We start from the raw sequence: 6,098 nt of genomic DNA, 5'->3' as shown, positions 1-6,098 counted from the left end.
TTGAGATTGAGTTGAGGCAAGTAACATGGCTGGAGATCTAGGCACAAGGAAGAACTTGTCACAAAGACTCCAGTACGCAACATGCTGAGCAGCCATGAGCACTGAGCAGGCTCTGGTGATGAGTGGAAGGAGAGCCGGGGTACTTGAGCTGTGAGTTAATGAGTCGACTGCAGACAGGTGGGGAGATGAGCCAGGTGCCAGATCAGGTAGCTGCACCCACGAGACACATAGGCACACCCACAAACAGACAAGGAAGGAGGAGACACAGGGGCAACAGGGAGAACACAGAGAGACAAAGGAAATAACACCTGAGAAACAGCTGGAGCCATGACAATAGAGGTTTTTATATAGAGAATGCTTCACATTTGTGGCCAGGCAAAGGCTGCAATTTGACGTCCTGTCTATGTGAAACCGAGGCGTAATATTCCTTCTTTCCCAAAAGATGGCTTTCTGGCATAGGCGTAAATGATGTGACATCACAAAGTCGGGCGTACAGTGACGTACGCCATATGTGTCAGAAGAAGTTAGCCCAGTGATCTGATAATTCACGACTTTCTCTGCCGTGGTCACAACTCACACATTTCACAGGCTTCCCAGTTGCTCATCACGATGGTTGATATTTTGCCGCCTGTTTCTTTGACCAGCTGTTTCCTGCTTTTAAAACTTCCAGCTTTGAGCCTCACAACAGTTCATGTCTTCGACACCTCCGCCCAAATCACGCCTGATTATCAACTCTATTTACATTGAAATCGAGCCACCAATATGTGCGCGGTCCAAGCGGTTGAATAAGGGCGCCAAATTAGGCCGGCAATTACCGTCTTACTGTCCAATGTAAAAACACCTAATGATAGCACTTGATCAAATCAAAAAATCTATTAATTCTCTAGTTTTTTCTTTTTGAGTGTGGACGTTTTTCCTGGAAACCATAGTTAGACTAAAAAGGTCAACTTACTAGTACATCTGCTGGGGAGGACCATGAAAGGTAGGTGGAAGCTTCAGAAAAGTATCCTATAGAAGAAAACATTGTTGAAATCTTCTCTTCTGACACAATAGTTACTGTTCTCTAGTTTTGCTCACTGTTTTTTTTCACAAAATAAAGGTTTTTGTTGAAGTGCCTTGGTTATTAAAAAAAAAAAAAACGTGCTAGTACAGCAGTGGTATAGCCACAGAGGATATTCTATCAAATTATGAACAATAAAAAAAATTAAAATACTTCAATCAAGTATTATTTTGTTGTTGACCATTGTATGTTTACTTACAATATTACACTAGAGGGTGAGCTTTACTGTCATTGGGGTCATTGTAAACATCACTGAAGGTAAAGCATCCCCTCTTGTGTAATATTGCTTGATTCATTATTAATATATCAATAAAACATTCAACATGAGTGTGTGTCTTTGTGACCTTGTTTTCTTCTTTGCTCTGAATGTAATTTCTACATCACACAATAATTACAGTGCATTATTTGCAGTGCATATGTACAAACAGTGGATGGTGGCAGCTTGAAGCTACAGATAATTTGCACATTGTGAAAATATATAGTTTTCTTTAGTACAAATTGTAGCTTTTCTCATGGGTAGACTACAATCCACATTAGTACTTAAAAGCTGATTCACCATTTGATTCTTGTGTGATTTGGTACCAGATACATACATTTAGTTTTCAGTCATTTTAAGTAATCACTATTTGTGTTACATTTATGTGATAAAATCAGCTGTGGTCATTTTGATCCCAATATAATATAATAAAATAAACCTTAAGTCATTTAAACTTCAAGGGTTCTCCTCTCCTTGGCATTGACCCCTGACTTCTTTATGAGGATCAATAAAGTATCACATTATTATATTATGTGGCATTAGAGAAAAGCTTTGGACATGCAGCCCAATAATGGCTCGAACTCCAATTAGGTAATGTTACAAAGTAGAGCGGGATTACTTTACCGGTCATAAATGGACCGCATATAGCGCTTTTCTAGTCTACCGACCACTCAAAGCGCTTCACAACACATGCCAACATTCATCCATTCAGCTACGGATCCCTGGTTGCTATATAGTTCCACTTCATCAGGTATCTAGAATACTATACATTTAAGTCAACTTCATGTCAGAGAAAATGTACAGACACAAGAGTGGTTTCAAGTTTCTTGTCTAATCTCCTGGAACAAAGGGGGAAAGCACATTTCCCATAATGTGGAACTATTCCTTTAAATTCCTGTCTGCAGGAACACCTCAAGTCTTGGCTGCCATGATTGTTCTGAGAATGACATTGTATCAGTGGGGTCATATGAATGAGATAATAGAACTGGTTCATCTGTTAGTAAAGTTAAAATTCCAAATCCCTTTAGGGCACACTCACACTGTCCATCCGTACCGTGCCCCGTGCTTTAGGGTACTTGTCCCCCCCCCCCTTTCCCCCCGTGGCCCAGGCCCGTTTGTACTCACACTACCTGGGCCTTGGCGAATGCTTCTTGCTGCCTATACGTCATCACGCCGTAACACGTCACACACATAGATTGACGTCATCGCGATGCGTCGCTTTGTTTACAAAAGTGCGCGGCCTTTTGGCCACATAATGGAAAGCAGTGCAGAAAACATGGTAACGTTTTTGGCTTTGTGTTTTTTTTGGACTCATTGTGATCCTTTCGCCGCCATTGTTTTAAATGTCCGTGCAGGGTCCGTCCTTCTTTTTTCTATGTCCGAACAGGCGCACATAAAATTACGTCAGAACCGCCATAGGCCTCGTGCTTGTACACGTGCGCCCGCTCGTGCTCGTACATGTGCAAACGTGCTTTACAAAAGCCCACCTCTCCCAAACGAGCCGTGGACGGCAGGCGTGCCGCAAACAGGCGCAGTATGGTTGCACTCACACTGGTCAAACGAACTAGACTTTAGCCGTGAAACGTGCTTGGGCACGGTACAGATGGACAGTGTGAGTGGGCCCTTAGTTAAACAGTAACCAATCCTCTCAACTGTCCATCTAGAAAAACTGGTGTGTGTGTGTGTAAAGGATATGTTCCATCAATAACATTCTAAGTATCTTGTTTATGATCTGGGCAACACTTTATCCTCCTACTAGGAGTTCTCCTAAATAGCACTAAAAGTTCCCTACGAGTGTCCTCTGTCATAAGGTTTGGTGTTATTTTGAGCAGTATTAGTGGTTAAAAAAAGACGTTCTAATGCCTTCACTGAACTGCCCTGAGCTAATCAGTGTTAGCCATGTCCAGCTGTTAGCGACTCTCCCGGAATTTCTCCGTTAATAATTTATACATGAAAAAAACTTGTCTCAATGGCTTATTTGATGTATGTAATTGCCCAAAAAAGGAAGATGGGATGATTTTACGTCACATTTATACTTTAAGGCTAAAAGTAGCTCCTAACTGATTGCTGATTCATGATGATTTGGGAATATGGGCCTTGTTGTTCATTCCTGGAACATATGTCCTGCAGTTGTGGATCACTTTTCATGCACATAATGACACAAAAGGTAAAACTGATTAGATCAGTACTCTCTATTTTGAGAGGCAGCAGAAAAGCGAAGGCACTTGCGACCTCTTTTGTGCAGTTGATTCATTCTCTCTCCATCTCTCAGCAGCATGATCAATGCCAATCGTGGAAATTGAGCCTGTAAACCTCAGGCCTGTAACTGCCATCTTTCATGTCTACATGACTCTCTTTTTATTCTTGTGTCAAATAAATGTCAGATATTCAAAAGGAGAGAAGGCTTGGTGCCCTGTGCTATATCTGCCACTTCCTTTTTACCGCACACTGTTGAGGTTGCACTGTCAATGTATTGTGTTCAAGTAAAAGTGGAGCAGTGTACTCTCACAGCAATGTGCTTTATAAACTTGTGCACAGCTTCTACTGAAAAGGCTGTTTGAGGAAGGGAAGGATACTGCAGACTAGCCCTCAGGTCCATGCGAAGGGGGAGAGTCTATAGAGCAGGGGTCAGCAAACTTGGGAATGGGTGATTTTGGAAAACCATAGACTGGCGTCCTGTCCAGGGTGTACCCCGCCTCATGTCCGATGTCAGCTCGGATCGGCTCCAGCCTTCCGCGGCCCCGACAGGGACAATCGGTTGAAGATGGATGGATGGATGGATGGATGAAATTTTAATTTAATACGATGACAAAAAAAGTATGGCACATAACCCCCTGTAAAATGGCCAATTGTTGTTTTTATACTTTGTATTTTGTATGGATTAAACAAGTGAGATATACTGTGACAGTTATTGGTGCTGGAAGGCAGATTTTGTTACTTTCGGACTGAGCCAAGCTATCTGTTTCCATTTTAGATATGATTGAGCTCAGCTAATCAGCTGCTATATTTTCTGTACACATCGGAGTGGTATCAATCTTCTCATCTAACTTTGGCAAAAAATTGCATAAGTGTGTTTAAAAAACGATTAACTAAAAACTATTTAAAGGATAACAACTGTACAAGGGTGAATACATCAACAATAAATCAAACATAAATGTGCAAAGCATTGTACTATGATTTGCACAAAAAAAAATCATCATTAGGTATGATCACAGCCTTGGGTTACCACAATAACATACTGTATTTTACAAGCAAATTATCTTAACTTGCTTGTTAGTGATTGGTTAATGGACTGTCTAACTTTTCCAAAAGATGGCATTTTTAAAACCAACCCGTGAAGAAGCACTCCATTTCTACATTTCTGTGGTCTCTTCAATTAAAGGAATGTGGCTCTGTGCCCCCACGTGACCCACGCACAGAGTGACAATGTAACGATAATGCAATAACGATAATGTAACAAGGTTATAACTAGAGCAGCTGAACTGTTCCCTGGGCGAGGGAGTGGATAGGAAATGATCATAACATGGTTTCAGATCCCTCAGGGTCTGTTGCGACTGAGGGCAATCATCAGCGGATACTGTTACTCATACCAAATATTACACCAGGCATTTAGTCAACACACACACACACACACATACTGTATATGAGCCTATAGCTCTTTTTCTGTCTTCACATATAAAAATGGGGGCGGTCGTGTCTCCTGAGGTAGAGCGGGTCATCTACTAATCAGAAGGTCGGCTGTTCCTCCAGTCCGCATGTCTAAGTGTCCCTGGGCCCGAAGGCAATGCCATGTGAATGTGCATCTGCTAATTAGATTACCTCTTGATGAGCATGGCTGTCTCTGCCATCAATGTATGAATGAATGTGGGAATGGGTGAACGTGGCATGTAGTGTAAAAGGGCCTTGAGTGGCTGGAAGACTAGATAGGCATCATATAAGTACACATTAATTTACCAAAAATAACTTAAAGTCCCCCTTAACTCCAAAAAGGGTTTTTCTCGTTTCTGTCCTCTAAAATGTCTGACACTGACTGTATCGAGATGTTCCCCGCTTTTCAAAAAATGGGCGTATGTAGACCCTAACATTACCCCCTAACCCTGACCCTAACCGTAACCCCTCACCCTAACAAAATGCTAAATTAAATCAGCGGAGGCAAAGGCTTATGCAACCGGGGGACATGGCCACCCTTTGGGTAAAAGGGTCCGATGTTCCCCACGTGGGAACATAGGGATGACCCCACAGTTACAAGCGAACAAACAACAGAAACTAATATAAGATGCTAACTACACTTACCACTCTGATACTTATTTAACATATTCCTCATCAGAGTCTGGGTCTGACTGACACCGGGTTTCAGGATTGCTAAACTATAACTTAGTTGCAGATCGCTAACGCTAGCTCCATGGACAGGCAACCCAGGGCGAGGCCAGATCCAGAATTCTTCAGTGAGCTTGTTGAGGTCAGCTGAAGGACTTTCAAGGGCTGAAAAGCTCATTTTCTTCCTGAGCGGTAAGTATAGCCAAAGCTAAGGTTTGCAAGCTAGCTACAGGGTTTCCACCAGAAAAGTTGTAAGGCCAGAAGTATTTTCTTTTCTTACTGGTCCAGCCTCTGTCACTTGAGGTACTAATGATGTATGTTTTCAACTTTTTAAGCTGCAAAGTGTGTGATTGGAGATATACAGATTATAAAAACTGATAGAAATGTATTAACACCACCAAAGCCCACAGCAAATAGTTAGCAAAGTGTTGCGGTGTGCTGCATGTTTTCGATATAGCGGTTGAA

The sequence above is a fragment of the Echiichthys vipera genome (genome assembly GCF_963691815.1).
Source record: "Echiichthys vipera genome assembly, chromosome: 7".
In the NCBI taxonomy this organism is placed as follows: domain Eukaryota; kingdom Metazoa; phylum Chordata; class Actinopteri; order Perciformes; family Trachinidae; genus Echiichthys; species Echiichthys vipera.
Note: the sequence above shows the minus strand (reverse complement) of the source record.